The sequence below is a fragment of the Hippoglossus hippoglossus genome, chromosome 9, assembly GCF_009819705.1.
Source record: "Hippoglossus hippoglossus isolate fHipHip1 chromosome 9, fHipHip1.pri, whole genome shotgun sequence".
Classification (NCBI taxonomy): domain Eukaryota; kingdom Metazoa; phylum Chordata; class Actinopteri; order Pleuronectiformes; family Pleuronectidae; genus Hippoglossus; species Hippoglossus hippoglossus.
Window position 1 is genome coordinate 16,545,471 of NC_047159.1, and position 20,743 is coordinate 16,566,213.

Below are 20,743 nucleotides of genomic sequence, written 5' to 3' on the forward strand. Positions count from 1 at the left end.
AGGGGAGTAGCCTGCGTGGGTCCGCGTGGATCTGCTTTGGCAGAGGAAACAAAAAGTTTGCCCCGCTGGAAAAACGTCCCACCAAACTTCATGGAGAGGTCGCGCGTAATGGCGAGCAACGCGTAACGCAGCAGCAGCCTGAGTGGAGTTTTTGGTAATTGGAGGTGAGTTGAAATGTTTGGACTCAGGTTCACTTTGGTTTCGTGGAGACACACATACATGCAGCGAGTGCGCTTTCATATAAAAAGGAAAAAAATAAGTACTTGTTAGTGTTGGAAATGTCTCTCTTCTATTTCCTTTGACGCGATGATTGGAGACATATCCTCCCTGCGCACTGCACTCGCATGCGCGCGCTGGCACCGGTGCGCGCGTGCACGGCCGCCGAGAAGACAGCCTGAGAAATCGTTGCCTTAAATGTCAGCGCAGCGTCACTGGATTCCTCACAAACAGGGCAGGAGACTTTTTTTTGGTTTATTAGTTTTCTTCTCTCAGACTCCGACGTTCTCCTGTGATGCGCCACGAGTCGCCTCACGGCTGAATCACATCACCTCCTCCTCTCCTCTATTGTTTGCGCAGCGCACAGCTCTTTGTTCATGCACGCTGTATATGCGTATTCAAAGCCTATAGCGCATTTACATCACTCAGATTATAAGGGTAAATCTTAATTGTTGACACGACAGAGGTGCTGCTATCGCGGCACTGTACACATCAGCATCCAATTCACCTCCAGCCTGAATATGCAGTGTGAAATTTAAAGGTATTAAATACCGTCGCTGCAGCAGACTGCGCACAAGGGCGTCACAGTCTATCTTAAGACGCAGAAATCATGCAGAACTGCGCCGTATACAAGCACCATAAGCGAGAAAGTGTGTAAATGCAAATCTAGCCACTGAATATGCATCAATATTGAAAATAATACGCACACCAGAGCCAACGGCGTCGGAGAATTGAGAATGGCGGAGCGGGTCGTCTCATTACGCATGGGCGGTTTTTCCACGCAGGAGCCACGGTTCCCCTTCTCTTCATGGTCTCTCTTCTGTCCCGTTCACCTTAACGAAGCCTCTTTGGATGAAAAAAAAAAACATACAAAAGACTTTATATGTCGGGCTTTCAAAACGGCAATCAAACACCCAAGAAACTGGCTGGGGGGAAATTACTCCGACTGCGGCAGGGCGGACTATGTAGCCTAGTAAGCGGGATTTGCATATTTTGATGCGCTAATTGCCTTGATGTATTTAAATATGGCTGCACGTAGCTGATATGCTTGTCTACGTCATTGAACGTGCCCTCGCTGTTAAACTAAAACGTGAATCCGGTTGAATGTAATGGATACGCCTGCAATTAGGCAAGGAGGAGGGGGGTGTCCCTGAGAGAGGCTGCTTTGCGCACCTTTTGCCTGTTTTAATATATATATATATATATACATACATATCCAATCAAGATGATTTTCTAACATTTTCTTTTCTCAGGGAAAATAAAATTTTAGGGAAGAAAAAACAAGTACGTGAAAATTGAGATTTAAAAAAAATAACCGAGCAGGGAGCCTGACGCTTTAGTGTCTGAGACAGAAAGATGGATGGATGATGTTCCTGCAGAGCAAAGCGCTCCATCTCTTTTTGCACAAGATTTTCAGGATTATAACATATTCACAAAAAAAAAAAAAAAGTCTGTCAAATAGGTCACCACAACTTATTTTCTCTCTCTCTCTCTTCTCTCTATATTATTCCTCTCTCTCTCTCTCTCTCTCTCTTTTGGTTGTGTGTTAGCGTGTGTGTCCAGTTCGGGAGGGGGCACGCGCCTGTGTGTGTGTGAGTCTTATAAGATTACCTCTTGTTAGGCAACTGGGAGCAAGGTCAATTCATAAGCGATGCGGTGTTCAGGCCTGCACTTTACGCACAGATCCAATCCCGAAACATTTTTGGAGTGAAGTTGAATGTGTCGTGTGTGTTTTTCCCTTTTTCTTTTTTATTACTGACCTCATTCTAGACTTAGTTTGGGAATTGCATGTAGCAAATCACCCCCCCACCCCCCCTCCCCCTCCCTCCCTCTCTCTCTCCCTCTGTCTGGGAACCCGGTAAATGCGTTCCGTTTGTCAAAACGTGTTAGCGAAGCGCCTGCAGCAAATTCATTACCAGCCCGGCTGCGAGGCTCACTTCGTAACCTGGTCAGGACGGAGGGAGAGGGGGGGGAGAGGGGGGTGTCAGAGGAGGGAGAGGTCCACGCCGCCAAACCCCGCGCGAACAATGCTGCCTCAGTTCGTGCGTGCAACAAAAGAACCGAGGGAACTTGTTTGAATTTCCGAGCACGTCCTCTCCTCACACAGAAGGATGGACTTTACACCCCCCCCCATCCTCCTCCCCCCCCTCATCATCATCATCACCCCCCACCCACACACCCCACTCTCATCCCACCCCACCACCACCAACAGAGGGAGAGAGAAAAAAAAAAAAAAACTTGCACACTGTGAGAGCTCAACTGTGCCATGCACTTTTTCTATTTGGTGCTTGGGAAAGTTGTGTCCCTCCCTGCATCTCTCTCCCTCTCGCCGTCCCTCCCCGTCCCTCTCCATCCTCCCTCCGTCTATCATGTGCTCGGGATGTGCTCGTGGCTCAGCACAGAGCAGCTGTGGAGCACGCCTGATGATGCAGGCTATGTTCACACTGAGTGTTAGCGGCAATTTTAAAGTGATGCCCCCCCACCAAATGAACACGGCTGGGATATTTGAGGGGAACGTACAGGACCGCAGCCCGACAGACACGGACCCCACTCCACACCGCTGTCCTGCCTCTCCTGCTCGGGACCCTTTCTGATCCAGTGCAGTGATTTGACTCACCTTTGGGAAGTAAGTACAACTTTTTGTGCCTGCGTTGATGGGCTGCGTATATAGTGGCTATCGTGTGCGTAAAAGGTCGCCCAACGTAAAAAACGGGAAATATAAAATAGATGGTAGGTTGTGTGTGCTGTTTTGTTAAGAGCTGACGTGGACTGGTGTTTCGTGGAGAGATTCCACGTATTTAATGGGAAATGACAAGTTTGTGAGTGTGAATGTTTCCTCACACACTTTGGCCCAAGGGCGCACCGATTACACCTTTTTGGCACCTTTTAGAATCAACTGTATGTACCACAACTCACCGGTGGCTTCATTCAAACATTTGATCTGATTACATATTTGTATTATTTGTAAAAATCAATGAAATATCTTACACTTTACAGGGGACTTTGCTCTATATTCTGCCCTCAGGTATTGACTCCCACTGAGAATTGTATTCGACAGTATCTCTAATGCACTGGAGAGCAATCTGTGATTCTGTGCTTCAGCACAAACACACACATACACAGCGTCTTGTTAAAACTGTTGACTGAAGCAATAATAATTGCTGTTATTATCAGGCCTATATGAGGCTCATTTCAACACCAGTGAGGACACTGTGTGTGTGTGTGTGTGTGTGTGTGTGTGTGTGTGTGTGTGTGTGTGTGTGTGTGTGTGTGTGTGTGTGTGTGTGTGTGTGTGTGTGTGTGTGTGAACTACATTTGGTTCAGTATCGTTCCGGGAGCGATGGGCGAGAAGGTTTCAGAGAAAAAGGTTTTACAAATGTAAAAACAAAACAACCACAATATTCTCAAAAATCACGAGTTTTTTTTTTTTGCGATGAAACAAAAAGTTAACCTCACACCGAAAGAACAACGTCACCAAAACCGTCACACAATGACTCGAAAACAAAGCTTTCACTGTGGTGTTTATTTCTGTTTTACGCACACAATTACGCGTAGCTGTAATACGAATATAATTTCACCTTTCTGACATATATATGTATTTTGGCTTCTCGTTGCTGTATCATTAACCTTCACGGAAATATTTCGTTTATTGTAATCTCAAGAGGATCAGCAGGTTGCCAGGTTGTAGTGCAATTAAAGCTTGGCCTGCGAGTGAGGCCTATTCTGGCCCTTTTACCCTAATGAGGTGTGCTTTATATCGTGGATCTTAGTGATATCAAGTTGGCCTCACACTTTACCATTCATCTGATTCACACCAGGGAGAGGGGGCAGATTGAATGGAAATTGACGATGCATTTAATACAAATAAACATATGAAAAATATGTGCTTAAATTAGTGGATTTTGAGGATTTTTTCCTGGCACATTTGGACAGTTGGATAAATTCGGGCTGCTGGCTGGTGTCATGTGTGGCAGGTGGAGTGTGATATTTAGAGATTGGTACGAATGCTGTGGAAGTGACTGTAAACATGTGAGAATAAAACTGATGTTTATAGTAATCTCTTATTGAAATGCACAGGCCTTGTGGCTCACACCGGCTCATTAAAACATCTCTGCTTCGCCCCTCCCACCCCAGAGTAAACTTGAGAGCCAGATTTAAAACTGTAGCGAGAGAGGGGGGGGCGCCTGATGGAAGAAAAAGAGAAATATGCCGATGATGCCATTGACAAATAATACGGTGATACTTTATCACCACCTTATAATTCACTTTTCCTGTCATTTACGCACAGGCACACCCCCCTCCCACCCCACCGAAACACACACACACACACACACTCTCATGCACGAGCTCTCACTCACAGGCAGACGCGCATGAATTAAGTCAATCACTGTCAGAGACGAACTTTTCCTCTAATAGACTTGTGTTTTATGGTCAGGACCGAGAGTTGTCCTCAGAGGCTCAACACAACCCGACTGGGTCCAACCTGCAGTCGCACGCTCCTGCGCATGATCCATCACATGTTCCCGCTGCCTGTTATTGTTGACTCACTTGCAGAGATCTTACATATTGTCCCGGTTGTGCTCAGCTATATCGGGCTGACTTTACATTTCTGTGGGAAAGTGACACATAGGCTGTGTGCGCACGACGTGCAGCGCGTACTGGGCTTTATTTCGCGCGATGAGGGCGACATGGCCACATCCATACACCTGAACACCAGTGTATGGTCTCTGTACCCTTCGGATGCGACGATGACAAAACACACACACACACACACACACACACATGAAGAAAACACAGCAGTCGGGATTTCGACGCAAAAAATCGACAAGGTGCGCTTTGCAGTGAACTCCTGCAGACGGTCCTACATGCGATGTGCGAGTGGCGGTGCTGTCGCGAATAGAAAGCCCAGCCTGCGGTGGAGGAGACGGGGAAGATGCGGGCGCTCGGGCAGCTCCAGGATGCTCCCCTCACTCACTTGTTTCGTTTTTATTACGAGCTGCTGGATGTCCGGTCGCATCCTCCATTAAAAGCAGTAGAATCGCTCTCGTTCTGAGTAAAAAAAAAAAAAAACCTCCCTGCGTGTGAGAGAGAGGAGCTCGTGGCGAGGCGGACTTCTTCCAGCGCGCGCTCAGTAATGGATGGAGATTGTTCGGATAGGAGGGTGCGATCTGCGATTCTCTTTTTTTTTTCATGACATCACCGCAGTTACACTGTCGTGGTCCGAGGCCTTTGACCTCACCGGGGTTGGTCCATATTTTGGCCACCCCCAGCCCCCCCACCTTATCCAGTGGGGATGGCCCTTATCCCCCCCCCCCCTCCCACCCCCCCACTCTTTTCAGACCGACCGACCACGCAGCCTGCAGAACGGACTCTCTCTTTTTTGGGCTCAGTCATCGGCTTTATCTTCCCTTAAAGTGCACGCTGGATGTAAACGGACAACTTGACACTCTTTGGTCAAAGAAAGAGAAAAAAAAAAACAAGCTCCTGTCTTCATAATCCGAAACATTTGCGTCGTAATTCCCCGTGTTGTTATTGCACTTTCCACAGGAAACCGGATTTCCCCCCTTTCTCCGCCGTGTTTCTTCTCCGCCGGCCTCTCAGGATATCTATTGCTGCTGCCACAACGACTTAATAGAGGCGAAAGAGCCTTTTGTGGGATTGAAGCTATTTGCATTGCAAATTAGGGCCCCCGTGCAAGGATGACTGCACCTTACCCGCGATTTTCAAGGCCTACTTCAACTCAGTAATATTGGTTAATGTCAAGTGAATATGACACGAACACTGGGATTATATCATTTTTGCGAAGAATTGCAGCCTTTTTCTACCAGCGGGTGTATAACGGCTCAGGCTGTGCAGTAGTGGCCCTCAATGGCAGAAAGGGGGATGTAAGGAATATAAAGCGCAGTGTGACTTGAACAGGGGACACTGATGACTTTTTGCTTAACATACTTTGAGTTCTAAGGGATGGAGACACGAAGAGGACGTGCACATGTGGATTATTGCTGCTGAAGATGTGGGAAGTGGGTTGTTATCTTTGGTTATCTAGCTGTATGAGTGTTCTGCTCGTCATAAAGCTAGATAACCGAAAGTAAAAACTACTTCCAGACTCGTCGAGGACTTGTGGACGACCCATGACATGTATTGGGGTGATATGTATTATCCCATGGACCTGACATGGAAGATGTTTTTAATCCAACTGAGTTTATTCTGATTTATGTTGTTATTTTCTTCCCCAGTGTACGTTTATAAGTTACAGGAAGGGACAGCTTGGTTTGTGCACTCTCTTTAATTTCATTAATAACTTTTAGTATCATGGAGTTTATTGTTAAAAACAGTTGCGCGCACTCGTCCACATTTAAACATTTAATATACTCTCTCTCTCTCTCGCTCACACACACACACACACACACACACACACACACACACACACACACACACACACACACACACGCACACGCACTGAGGTTGACTCCAGACCACATATTGCATTATTTATTGGCCCAATGGTTTTAAATTGTATTCAATTTGATTGGACATTTTAACACTAGTTTAAATGAGTGACACTTGTAAACCCACGTGTGCGCCTCTACGCGTCTTATTGCAGCATGTTCGAGTCCGGCCAGGCAACGGCGCTGGCCTCCCAAACAGTAATAATTAGGACATATACTGAACTGACAAAAAAAATGAGAGAGAGGGAAGGAGAGAGGGAGAGGGAGAGAGCAGGGGAGTGGGGTTAGGAGAGGGAGGGAGGTGGCAGAAGAGGGAGGGTGCGAGTGAGGGGATTGGGGAAATGTGTGTGTGTGTGTGTGTGTGTGTGTGGGGGGGTGGGGGGGTCGGGCCTGCTTAATTGATTCCGTTAACCGCAGTGCAGGAGATGTGAACGACTGGACGATCCCATTCCCACGCTCGGTGGGGCAAGTGGCAATGCCATGCCCGGGACCAATATGACAGACAGCGCCGTGAGGGCCTGGAGGGGCTGGGGAGGAGGGAGGAAGGGGGGACAGGGGGTGGTGGTGGGGGGGGGCGGGGGGGCGACAGGGGTCATGAAAAGACGTCAAGTGCACCAGACTCATCTGCATCCCCAAAGAAAGAGGCGACGTTTTCCCAGCCCCAGCCGACGCGGCGCTCCCTAAACTTGGAGTAGCAACGGCCCCTGAATGCGTAATGTCTCGCCAATTGTGCTGATGATGAGAACTCCGGGTCATTATCTTAAAACTATGCGAGTTTATGAATTTGAAAGGGAGGCGCTGCAGCCCTGTAATCCTGCATGCGGGCCCCACTCGAGCGCGCGCATCCAGGCGTCGCTCACTCCCCGTGAGAATCAGAAATAACGCACATAATGACGAGAGAAATCTGGGCCGTGTATAAATAGGTGACATCACAGTGCATTGTTCGTGCCTGAACTTGACCATGAACTGAGACCAATTTGAGATTAAGTTGTGTGTTTTCATTATAACATAAAATCTGTATAGCTACTTTCAGAATATATGCACACTTTATTTATATACACACACTTTCAGAATATACACACGTTTCCTGAAAATATCTGAACGCGTGTAGCCCCTATATTAGCTATTTAGTGAAAAAACTGCAATAAGAAGTTTTAAACTTGTAGCTGAGTTGCACTTGTTTTATCATCAGTGTAGTTTTGATGCTTATTTTCTCAGAGGCTCATATACACATGCTGACTGTGAAAGTTACCTTATGTCAGCAGGATCCCATCATAGATCTATTCCTGCCTTAGACCACATATGTAAAGCATCCCTGATTGTTCAAATGACAATTCGAGCAACAACAAAAAAAAGTAATATTTGTTGTATTCTGTTTAAAAGTTTCTTGCAGGTTATCCAATATCTGATTAAGTCGTAGGTCAAGTTCAGCATATGTTCAGACGGAGGATTATTCAAGTGCACTGCTAAACAGAGGCACGGTGGCTGGATCCAGCGCTGCCTCCTCTGCTGAAAAGCTCTCTTGCTGACTTTCTCACACCGTCAGACAAAACTAGTGTCTCTTGTTCCCGGGCCCCTGTCAAAGACGGCACACAATACCTGGTCGTTTGCCCGAGAGAAAAATTTGAGAACACAATCTGGGCCGAGCAGCCGTGAAGAAAACAAGTCTTATTGTCCCCGGTTAAGTCGATTGAAATTGTCGTCCGGGTTTATGAAAGGGAACACTGTTCTTCATGTCTGGGGGCCACACTTAATGTCAGTCCAGAGTATGAAAGAACTTAGCGTCTGTAACTAAGCTAACATCTCATATCGTATCCAGTGTGCTTCCGACTTTGTACTCGTTTTATGAGCTCTTCATCAATCAAGGGACTAAATTTACTCTTCTTTACTTCAATTTAAGGCCAAATTATTAAACTTCAGTATATTTCAGGCTAAAAGGCTAATGTCATCATACTTTGACATCAAGACTTTATAATTCCCTACATAGCCTTGTCAAATTAACAAAAAGGTCCAGCCTCCAGTCAGTGGGGTATGTAATGTACTGCTGGGATGTAGTGGTGAGAGCAGTGTTACATGTCTCAAACAGCTGCAAATCACACGGGCATGCATCTCCCTCCTCAGCCCTGTCACTTTGAGCCGGGCTGCACGGAGGAGAGATGCAGTGTGGGTCGGCAGCAGTTTGCACGGCCTTTACTGCCTCTCTCTGGAGGCTGTGTAAATCTCTGTAAAATGTGCTTCACATTAGTGCTTGTTATTACAATGACAACCCCTGCTGCTACGAGTCCTTAAAATAATGAACCGTATCCTACATCGTTGGCCTCCATATCTATATATTCCACATTTACCTGAACGTGCATTTCCATTCTTCCCTGCGTCTCCATAAACGAGGATGAGAAGTGTTTTTCATGTAAAAAATATGTTGTTCCTGCACTGCTAGGAACCTGTCATTCATTTCGCAGTGCCCCATTGCCATGTATGAATTTATATATAATCACAGGGGTGTGATTTGACCCTACGTGCATGGGTGGCGACAGTCCCCCGTCCCTCTCCTCAGTAAACGGGGACTATACGCTTGGCTGTGCCCTTCTTCTGTGCTAACACATACAGTGCGCTACAGACACCGATGTCACGTGATTTGTTGAGTAACAAAACCATGGCGACCATGGAGGGGGTATTCATATTCATTGGGCGGGCAATCAGCATATTCTATGTGAGCGTGCCTGTGCTTTTCATGTGCCTCTCTCCTGTGTGTGTGTGTGGCAGCTTTATAATATCATCAGCTCGGGGTCATTTCTGTGCCAGACAAAGGATGTGATTATTACCTCATACAGGTGTCATTTGTTAATATATGTGTTGCATGGCTGTTAACATTTTTTTTTTGCTCGTTGCGGCCTAGATTGTTTCTGCGATGGCAAAGGGATGAGATATGTGGCTTCTTTTTTTTTAAAACGCTGTCGTATTCCGAGCTACCATGAAACATCATTTTCAGTGTTAACCAGCTACAGTCAGGACTATTTCCCCCACGTTCTCTGAGCAGAAATGCAGGGATTATTTTCATGCTGCAGCAGCTTGTGATGGGATGAGAGGCTCCACGTATGCATACATGTGTGTCTGTGTTTGCATGTGTGTACGTTCCTCCCTGTGCGTTTGACTCTGCCATTAACCGACCCAGGCGTCTTGGATAGCTACTGAGGCTACGACATAATGAAAGGGAACAATAGCTGTGTCTCAGTCAACAACGTCTGTCTGTCTGGCTTGGGCCATGTCTCTCTCTTTCTCTCTCTGTGTGTGTGTGTGTGTGTGTGTGTGTCTCCTGGACATGAACTTGAACTTGAGACAGGCAGCCAGACACCATCTGTGCACCAGGAGTAATGAATTCAGTGCATTCATGGCTGTGGAGCAGGCCTAGGCCACCGCCACCCATTGATGAGCAGATGACCCCTATAGTCTGAGTTAGCTCTTCATCACTAATAGAATTCAACAATACCAGCTGGTAGTAGGGCAGTTTATTTTGGCCTCAAGAGAAGCCGGAGTGGGGATGTGCCAGTATGGAGCTTATATGACTGTGTGCTGTATATGAGACTGCATGCGTCTGTATGCTTGTCGGTGTTGTATGTATTCATGAAGCCCTGTTAATCTTTGTCTTCGGATATAGCCTATATGCAAATGAGCCGGCATACCCCTTCCTTCCCATATACCAGCCCTCTTCCTATTAAAGCGCTGGGCTGCTATTATAAAGACACAGCCACCCTGAATTTATTGCCTTGATAATTGAAAGGGCCAGTTCAGTATTTCCCCTGGTAAGAGGTAGTAAGTGAATGAAGCATAAACCTTAAACAAGCCAGGCACAATGTGAATTCCTGCAGGCCCTCCTCCTTCTTCTTCTCCTTCTCCTCCTCCTCCTCCTCTTCCTCCTCCTCTTTCTCCAGCTCAAGCTTCTGTCACAATCACAGTCGCACACACACACACACACACACACACACACACACACACACACACACACACACACACACACACACACACACGTACGCATGCGCACACACAACAAGGCTTTCCTCTCTGGTTGGTGTCGCCACGGCAACGGTAGGTGAGATCACCGTGCGCATGGCAGCATCAGCCCCTGCCAATGCAGGACAGGTTCCTGGTGTGTGTGTGTGTGTGTGTGTGTGTGTGTGTGTGTGTGTGTGTGTGTGTGTGTGTGTGTTTGCCCGTGTGTACTCTATGCGAGAAACTAGAATGCCCCCTACCCTCTCTCCATGGGCCAATATAGACATATTATAGTGTCACAATTTCTTCAGGTAACCTCACATGCATTGATTAATTGATTTAGTTCAATTATCAGTATTTGTTCCATAAAGTGAAGTCATAACATCAATCCAGCTGCTCAATGAACTGTGAGTCTAAAGGCTCTGTGTGTTCATATATGAGGCAGAACATAGTCTGAGGTTGTACATCGGTCTTGTACACACACACACTGACATGCACTTACCCTCAAAAAGGTGTCATCCCCAATTAACAGGGGTCTGATCGATCCCCGCTCCGTAATAAACCAACCAGCCACAACTTGCCAATAATCCACTGAGGAATGTCATGGTTGGGCCCTTTTTAATGACATCTTGCATGGCCACTTGAGCGTCTTGTGGGGATCAGCGGGCATGCTGTGCTCTGCCACGCCGTACGACCCTCCCCTTCGGCTAACTGCATGGATATGCATGGCCGACGTGTTTGCCAGGCACCCTTGTCACTTACGTATCGTCAAAGATCTCTTCCATATGTAGCATAATGAGATTGAGTTTGAAAGTGGGGGGAGTTGAGTTGCCTGTATGGAGCAGGTTTGTTGTGATCTGGGATGATAGGGCCATTCTTGTGGAATTAAAACGATCTCGTCCCTTGTTATGGACACATGGAGTTTAAGTGATCCTTAGGAAAACTTCAAATTGATAAATTGTCAGCGTCACAAGACAAATATTAAGAGGCTCTGTAAATATTAATACAATTGCGAGCTTGTAGTTATCTCTCTAGTGTCTATGAAGTATGCAACATGTAAAACCATAGTAAAGTGAAAATTTGGTTTTCCCAAAGTTAATAGTGCCAACAAGGTTTTTGCCCAAACCTGCCTTATTAATTGAAAACCGTCATCAGTCTGTTTGATAGTCTGCCACAACAATTCTCTTCATTTCTAGTTATCTAATAATTTAGCCTCTAAAATGTATTAAACACAGAAAAAGGCTCAGTCTACATGGAAGAAAAAGCTAAAAACAGAAAAAGAGAAATCACATTGAATTAAACTGAATTTATCATCTCAAATACATGTTTATATAAATTTATATTTATACTAGTCTGTAGACATTAGTAAGATAATGTGATGTTTATCTTGTGTGAGTTTTATTATCATCACAATTCTGTGAGTTGATAATCATGTTCATAAAACCCTAGAATTTAAGATTTAGTTTCTTGCTTGATTTTACAATTGTCATTTGATGATACCCATGTTTTCTGATACATCATGTAACTGCAGAATTTGCAGGACATTTGATAGAATACAACATCATTATACACTCTGTATCTACATTGTGACTGATGATAATGCTAAAAGCTGCTACAATATACTTCATGGTTAGGTATCAGTGCTGTGGCAGCAGCAGTGCACAATGAGGCTGTGTACATAAATGCTATTCTTGCACTACAGGTCTAAAGCTGGCTGTCAGCCTGGCTCCTCAGATATCTGTGCTCTGCTGGCTTTTGATTATGCAAATAATATGCACTATAAATAAATTAGTATAATTGCATCTGAAATATGCTTTGAATCTTCCTCAAAGATGAAAGGGTGTAAATAATATATTTCGTGTCACTGCATTATTCATTCACTATTAATTACAAACATCGTGGCACTCAGTCTCAAAATGCTTTATGCTATACTCCGTATTTAAAAGGTTCGAGATGTTATTTCCTACATATAATACACTGTATGTATGTGTACGATATTTTCCATGTTACGCATAAACACTGTATTATGGAGGAGTTCATACAAGTGGAGGGTCCTCAGAAAACATTAAATAAGCATAAATACTGTAGATGTCCCGCCACCACAATTAAAATACGGCCATCGCTCCACTCTTTGTAAGGCACCGTATTGAGGCCTGGATGCAATTTGAATACGGCGAACCATTTGAAAAATATATGCTGTTCGGCAATTAAATTATATGGGCTCTCAGGCTGGGGAGCTGGTACGAGTGCATATAGAATAGTGAGCAGTAGTTGCTACGCTCGCATTAGCATCTGGCCCTTTTATGTAAATTTGATGAGAAAGGACTCATGCATATAAGCCAGGGCCGGGGTGTACTTGCCTAATATCCTTATTAGAGAGGGGCGAATTAAATATTTATTTGGGGGGCGAAGGGTGAGGAAGGGGGGCCTGTCCTGTGTTGTCGTGAGCACCCGAGGTGGAAGAAGGGGGGAGAGGGAGCAGGAGGTTGGCTTTCTCTACGAGTGTCTCTCTCTGCCTCAAGGTGCCACCATCTTAAGGCGTTTGGCAGTAGTGAGAGTGTGAGGAGGGTAGACTTAAAATGTCCGCTGGCATAGACGCGCGCACGCATACACATTAATGCATACAAATTTGTGTGCGGCATATGTGGACCAGAAACACGGAGCTCCGAAAGTCAATTATTCAGTTACTGTCAACAGCGGCTATGCATGCTGAGCATTTCATTTGCATGTATTAATTCCCTCGATTACCGACACCTTCGAGATCGGCCGTCATTTTAGTTCTCCGCCGAACCCGGTTTATTGGCTAGAAGTGCTAAGAACACCGTGGTCATTAGAACGAAAACTGGTATCTGCTAATGTTCTAAGTATTTCTGTATTTTCATGTCTTTTCGGGCCCATTATGTATCTTGGCCTCAGTTTGATGAAACACTGTAATATGACACACAGGATTTCTATTTAATAATAATTCAAGTTGCAGGTGTTTATGTGTTTATTCACAGTCTAAATTTAATTATTTCATCTGCTTCATTTTCCGCAACAGCTTGCTACCTTAAAGTATCCAAATGTCAGAAATAAAAGTCTGCATATTATTCCTATATATCACAAATATATCAGTGTGCATTAACTGAACGTGAAGAATAAAGGTGCCTCATTTTACCTTTTGTGAGCAGTCACTGATAAAACTTGCTGTTTTTCCAAGAGTACAGATGATTTTCTTAAGACTGTTATATCAAAAATGACAATACAGATGAGAGAGCAAAGAAAGGAAGTCGATGGCAGTATTTCCAATTTATGTAAATCAGCGCTCGACTCTCTCTCATTTTCTGTCTCCTCTCTTACTCACTGTCGCTGCCACATACACATACAGTAGCTGACCTCCCCTATCTGTTAATTATCATAAATGTGCTTAGTGAGGTGACGCGCACACACACACACACACACACACACACACACACACACACACACACACACACACACAGGGAAAAATCACACATTGTTCAGGGAGATACAGACACAGCATTAACATTCCTTTCATCTTGAAGTGCTCCTGAGGCATAGCATGAAGAAGAATGCGCAGGAAATTATTCAAGATGAATTATACCACACATCATCCCCATTTTTCGTGCATCAACACACATCCACACCTACACACACACACACAAACACATGCGGATATATACGCAGTTCACCGGTTTAAGGAAGTATTTTATCTGAGGTGTTTATTGTCACAATTAAAGGTTCAGTTTACATACGTCGTTGATGTGTAAATTTGTTTCTATAGATACATGTATATTGCAGTGTACGTATTCACCTGGAAGCCATTGTGTTTAAGTGTACGAGTAGAAATTATGTCTAGGCGAGCGCCATCTCCTTGCATTGTCAGCCTGTTGTCCCTTTCTACATGCATAAAGTATGTATACAGTATCAGCTGGCTCCCTGTTTCCTCTGATGAGTGGTACGCCCCGGCGTGCTGCCAAAGAAGTGAGGATAATTAAACGGCTGCATGTTTGAGCCTGGCTAATGGATTGTTACCGGTAGGAAATGAGACAGGCAGCATGGGGGAGCTGGGTGGCAAAGCAGCCCTCGCCGCTCAGATAATGGAACACTGTAAGCCACCGGGGTGGAGAGTAGACACACCTCTCATAAAGGAAATGCTTTTGTTCTATGACTACTTCTTTTTGTCATTATGAAGGTGCAGCTGTTGAGGAGTCACATAATGTGAGAGACGCACAGTCTTAACAGCATCACTTAAGTCGGGAGAAATGTACTTTTTCCTCTTTTAGTTTTCTCACACTATTTTTCAAATCAGTGCTGCTCACTTAAATCTATTTTTTTATTTCTAAAATATAAAAACAATCCTCGCAGCTGCTGCTCATATTCCTCTGAACATTACTTAACATTGCATGTGTGTGTGTGTGTGTGTGTGTGTGTGTGTGTGTGTGTGATACGTATACAGCACATATGCAATTTGCATACGATTTTAGCATCCCCCTGCATCGCCTAGCTGCCGCTTAAGAGAAACCAGGGTCTGATTCTTGGCACTGTCGTCGCCAGCGTAGCCCACTACCCCCACTACCCCCACCCCACTCCACACATGCATGTAGGCTGGAAGCAGAGGGGTGGTTGGGAGAAGGGGAGAGGGGGTGTTAGAGCGCAGGAAGAAGATAGAGGAGCAGGAGGGAGATGGGATGAGACAAGCCACACAAGCCGCAAAGGGAATGGGGTGAGGGTGGTGGTGGTGGTGAGGGGGGGGTCGCTGTATAGTTACCCTAAACCCTGCCGTAGGGCTAGAAGCACACACACACACACACACACACACACACACACACACACATTGGTTTGCCACACAACCGCAAGACACACTCACAGTGTAGAACATTGCAATGGGGAGTGTAAGAATATGTCTGTATCCATATATATTATTAAGTGTTCATTGAATATGTACCTGCTTTTTTTCCAGGATCCTTGATGTAAATGCATTCTTGTACTTTGTATTGGAACATTATTAATAAAATTGAGAATTAAATAATCTGAATCATGTGTAGTTGTGTTTTTGACCCTTGCCATGCAGCTCCCTGCAGCAGCACAAGTGTGTGGTTATGAACACGTGTGTGCTTTGGAATGACACGTCAGAAAAACCTCACACGACTTCAGAACACAGCAGGAAGGAGAAACTACACACAGTACACATTCCTGTATATCCTCCTAATGCGTAGTCAATTCAACAAAATGCAATTAGCTTTGCACATTTTTGGGATCAAAACCAAAATTGGAAGGGAATCAAATATGGAAAAATTATCCAGTTTTCTTTAACACGGCTTCATATGTAAAATCCCACCCATTCACAGTGTTTAAGAATCAAAATGTTAGGTCAACACTCAGGTCTCAAACTAAGCATTAACAGCTCCAGCTATTAGTTTGACCATTTGACCTCAAATTGACTTTTTTCTTTTGGCTTGACATTTGACCTTTGACCTGCTCACCCTCCAGCGAGAGGAGGCAGAGGTCAAGTGTGGCTGGTTTCAACAACCTACCTTTTGAAACACACCAGAATTATTGGTGCTAATTGGATGATTCAATTATAGCCGTGTTGAAGTTAACATTTAAACAACATCTCTGTTTAGTATTTTGAAGGATGTAAGAACACGCCTCCTGTGACCTTCAGATGATTTATAAAGCAGCTGCTCTTGAGCCATAAAGGTCCCAAGTTTTTCTCGCTATTTGTGGCAAAGTGTAAAGGTTGAGAAGACATTTGCACAAAGTTATTGCCAATTTGAATTCCTGCGAGTAAAATTATGGCGAAAGCTGTTTCCTCCTTCTGACTTATAACTGTGATAACTGAGCGCTTGCTTTTCCTCTTTTCACTGTGGTTGAGACGCGTTAATTGTGATTTGCTCGAGAAGAGTTATTTAATATGTAAAGGTTAGCACTTGGTAAATGTACTGACTCCCTGCCTGTGTGTTTGTCTTCTAGTGCTGCAGTGATGGAGACAGGGAGCTGTGGAGAACTGTAGGCGGCAGCGAGAGGTAGAGGTCAACATGGGATCTCTGGGATTTTGCTCTTCGCTGGGCCCACATGAGGTGCGCTTGGGTTAATAAACCAAAATGTGTGTGTGTGTGTGTGTGTGTGTGTGTATGGACACATGTGTAGGCATGTGCAATACCATGGCAACATGTTGTTTTTCCTCCTATCCATAAAGACAACTAAAAACTAAGCTAATCACACCTAAATTCTATTATCCCAAATGTCTTTATTTAACATGACCTTTTTAATAACAATAACAGCAATAATAATTATTATTTTTAAATTCAAGAACAAAAGATCAATGAAACTCACTCTTCAAATGTGTTGCAATGCCTTGAATCAGGGATGTTTTATTTAATTTCTTCCCAAATTACAATTATTGAGCTCTGATTTATTTATTTAACATAGTAAAAATTATCCTCTTTGATATTCACATCAACATTTCTAGTTCTTCTTATTGACATTTCTGTACCAAGTGTTGAAAGATTTGTCAAATATTGGCAAAATGTATTTGTTGGCAGGGGTTTGAGTTTTTTTCCCCCTCTGTGCCCGTCTCCTCTGATGTGTGTGTGTCTGTTTGCCTGCAGCCAAGTTAGCCCATGTGTGTGTCGGATAAAGGCATAGATGTTAGCATTGGTCCAGAGGACACAGTAAACAGAATAACAGTGGTTTGAAGGGAGCTCAGGCGAGGTGATCGTGGGCAATATCAAATCCCATGACCCATTCTTTGCCCTGTGGTCCATACCAAAGAGAAGGAGCGCGGGGGAAACAGAGGTTATTGTTCACTGTTCATCATCGCAACACAACACAACACACACACAGACACACAAAAGATACACACCAACATTAGCTGGAACCAGGAAGTGATTTCAAAGATTTCCTCTAGCCATTGAAATTCATGCGGCAACAGTAATTGCCCTCCGCCCTGGGTTGTTTGCGTTGCGTGCAGGACATCTTGCTCTATCAATTAGACCTCCAGCCATTATTACACATGACATTTTCCGTTATTGAAGACAAACCTTAATGAGCTGAGCTTCCTCTCATGACAAGGAAATGGATATTATATTAGCTGGCAGCGGCAGCAGTCGATTTCCATTCGTGATTTCTTTATTTCAACTTTGACACCATTTCTCTTACGCGTAGGTGACCTGGAGAGGCAGCGTACAGTGCTCAGATATTAGGTCTATGCAGAGCTGTGCAGTGATGGACAGCTTTCACTGTCAGCAGAAAATATTCAGTAGCACATGTACTTATATGCCAGGCCTTTGCTCTTGATGGTTGGTAACAATACCACACGCGGTGCACTTTTGCTACGACAAACTTAAACCAAATGAAAACACCCCCAGTGATTCCACATTTTCTGTGTTGAGAGCTCTCAGAGTTAAAAGTTTATTCCTTGGTAAAAAAAAAAAAAAAAATAAGGGGCAGAGGAGGAGAGGTGGTATGTCAGCGCCCATGGGCCTCAGTGTGTTAGTGTTACTCGTCCTAATTACTCCCAATACTCACACACATTTGGTGGACTGCTCAAAAGGGCCAATTAGAAGGGCAGGGCGAGTCACTGGGTGGGAAAAGTCAGCGCTGAAGTCCACACTATACCACAGAGAGATTGTGTCTAGTGGTGATCTCTGCAGTGCGAATCCATAAATTATGTTTTTGTATAGAGTGAACCATTTCACCTCCGTAGCTCTGCTTCACAAAGAATATTTTATAACTTAAACATAGGGGATTTTCTGTATTTATTGTAAATCTATTGTCCACTATAACATCAGCATCCGGGAATTGAGTCAAAGTGAAAACCACCAGTAAAAACCACTGACTCCTTGAGAAAGAAGGTTGCTACTTAGTGATCATCTCACTGCATAATAGTTAAGAGCTTTGGATATTCTTCACTGAAAAACATTAAAAGCCGACTTGTTTTTTGAAAAAGTCGAGTTGATGGTTTTCAGTTTTCTGAAGCACAAATTCTATGGAGGACCTCTGCGTACAAAACGATCACCTTGGATAGACCTCGCTCAAAGCTGAAAGCCCGGCCCTTTAAGTGCGACAGGGTTATTAGGCCCCTATATTTCTGACTTTGCATTATTTAGTTAGAAAGGTAGACTTTTTTTACGAGCAACGTCAGGATCGTGGGCTTGAAGCCGAAGCAGGAAACCAGGACAGCTTTCCATCTTTGCAGATACAGATGTACCTTGACAATATCAGGAGATGTTCCCACCCCATCTCTCTCAGTCTGTCTCATTCTCTCTCCCTCTGTCTTTCTCTCCCTCTCTCCCTCTCTCCCTCACCGTTTTTTAAAACTCTACGGCCATGATGAATATTTCTGCAGCTCAAACAAAACAAAAACATTTACACTGCAAATTTAGCCTTCGTGGCCATTTGCTGAATATTAAGACATAAGCACCCACGGATATCCACAGTGTTTGCTATACAGTGTGGTTTGTTTACATGGCATCACCTCATTTCCTATGCTATACTCATAATCATCTATCAGACATGCATATTTGCAGTGCAGCTGCTTACTATTAAGGCGCCAGCAGGAGTAAGCACTTAGAATGTGGCGCCCGCATTTGTGAATATAAACCCTCCGGTCTTGTAGGCCAGCCTGTGTATCATCAGTAGTAGCCCTCAGCCATTAATGAAGTCATCTGCTTGTGTCTGCATGATTAAGGAGCGCTAACGCATCAGTGTGTGAGTGTGTGTGTGTGTGTGTGTGTGTGTATGTGTGTGTGTGAGTTTGTGTGCGCGGATGAAACAACAACAGAGAACAAAAGATGCCAGCGAACAGGAAGGCTTCGGGTCCATTCAGAAACATCAAAATGACAATTTCTCGCAATGAGCATTGCTCAGTAAATGCAAAGGCTTAATTTTTTTAGGATCCGGTAATACAATAGCAAACAATTATAAATAATGGACTCAAACCACAAAGGAAAGTGAGGGACAGAATAGTACATTATTTATGAGAGTATTGTAAAATATGTGAAAGGTGTTTTTTTGTTGTTTTTTTCGTTGATTTAGTTTTCATCTATAATTTTTCCTGTCTCCTAATTGTCAATTAATTCCATATTTCACTCTTGGATGCAATTCCTTCCCCCTCGCTTTACATTGCAGATGCTCATGGCTCTTAGCTATAGTACAATATGTCCTTTCCATAGCTGTTCAAAGATTCCACAGAACTGGAACATACTCATCTTTTCTCCCCAGATTCTGATGTACCACATTATCGTGGGCACACCAGGGGATGAGTCTGCTATTTGGGGAATCTTTGTCGTATCAGTTTATAATTAAAAGAGATAAGACCATACAGTGTTTTTTTTCCTTCTATTTAATATCCAAGTAGCTTTCAGGGGGGCCGTGTAATAGCGCTGCGTAGGGAGGGTTTCTTCTGCATCATCATACAGTCAGAACAAAGGATATGCACATCGTAAAAATCATGCAAATGAATGCAAATCGCTGGCAGCAAGGAATAGCGAGGTGGCAGGAGGAGAGTTTGTATAAGCGGAGGATTGTGTGTACAATACTTGCTGGACAATCTCCCGTCAAGTTGTGGCAGATAACTAAAAATATATTGGTTTTGAATCTGATTGTAAATCTGATCTCGAGAATTCCTAGAGTTTTCTCTGCCGGATAGATGTGTTTAAACCCACAATGCCTGAATGACATTTAGCTTTGTATTGTTCCTTTTTTTTAGATGGAAATTGTGCTTTGTAATTTATTTGTTTATTTTATTGTGATGCAAAAGATGCACAGTGGTAATACAGCTGCGATACAGTGGCTGCCAACAGCATTGCAGCAAATGTGTGTGTATTTGCATGATACAATATCTGGAGCGTAGATAAATGCAGAGCAGACATTAGCAACACAGCGCTAATGAAAGTCCCGCCTCTCCTACTCTTCAGCTTTATCAAACGTAGGACATTTTCATAATTATGTTCAGTTACCGGAGGATTAGGTAATGACGGCGCAGGTCGGCCTCAATTCTCCTGGAGCCCTAAAAAGGAAAATATGCTCGTATTATTTTCCTTGATATTTGATTTGATTCTCACTGCGGATAAAACACTAGTGTTGTT

General features: G+C 44.1%; 1 long non-coding RNA gene across 1 annotated transcript in view; it reads left to right on the forward strand.

The window, feature by feature from the left end:
- The first annotated feature begins 2,452 nt into the window (after positions 1-2,452).
- LOC117768346 overlaps positions 2,453-20,743 on the forward strand; it is a 37,085-nt gene continuing 18,794 nt past the window's right edge. Inside the window, exons 1-2 of the long non-coding RNA XR_004615045.1 lie at positions 2,453-2,842; positions 16,626-16,732. This is a non-coding gene — a long non-coding RNA (uncharacterized LOC117768346). The remainder of the gene's footprint in view (positions 2,843-16,625; positions 16,733-20,743) is intronic.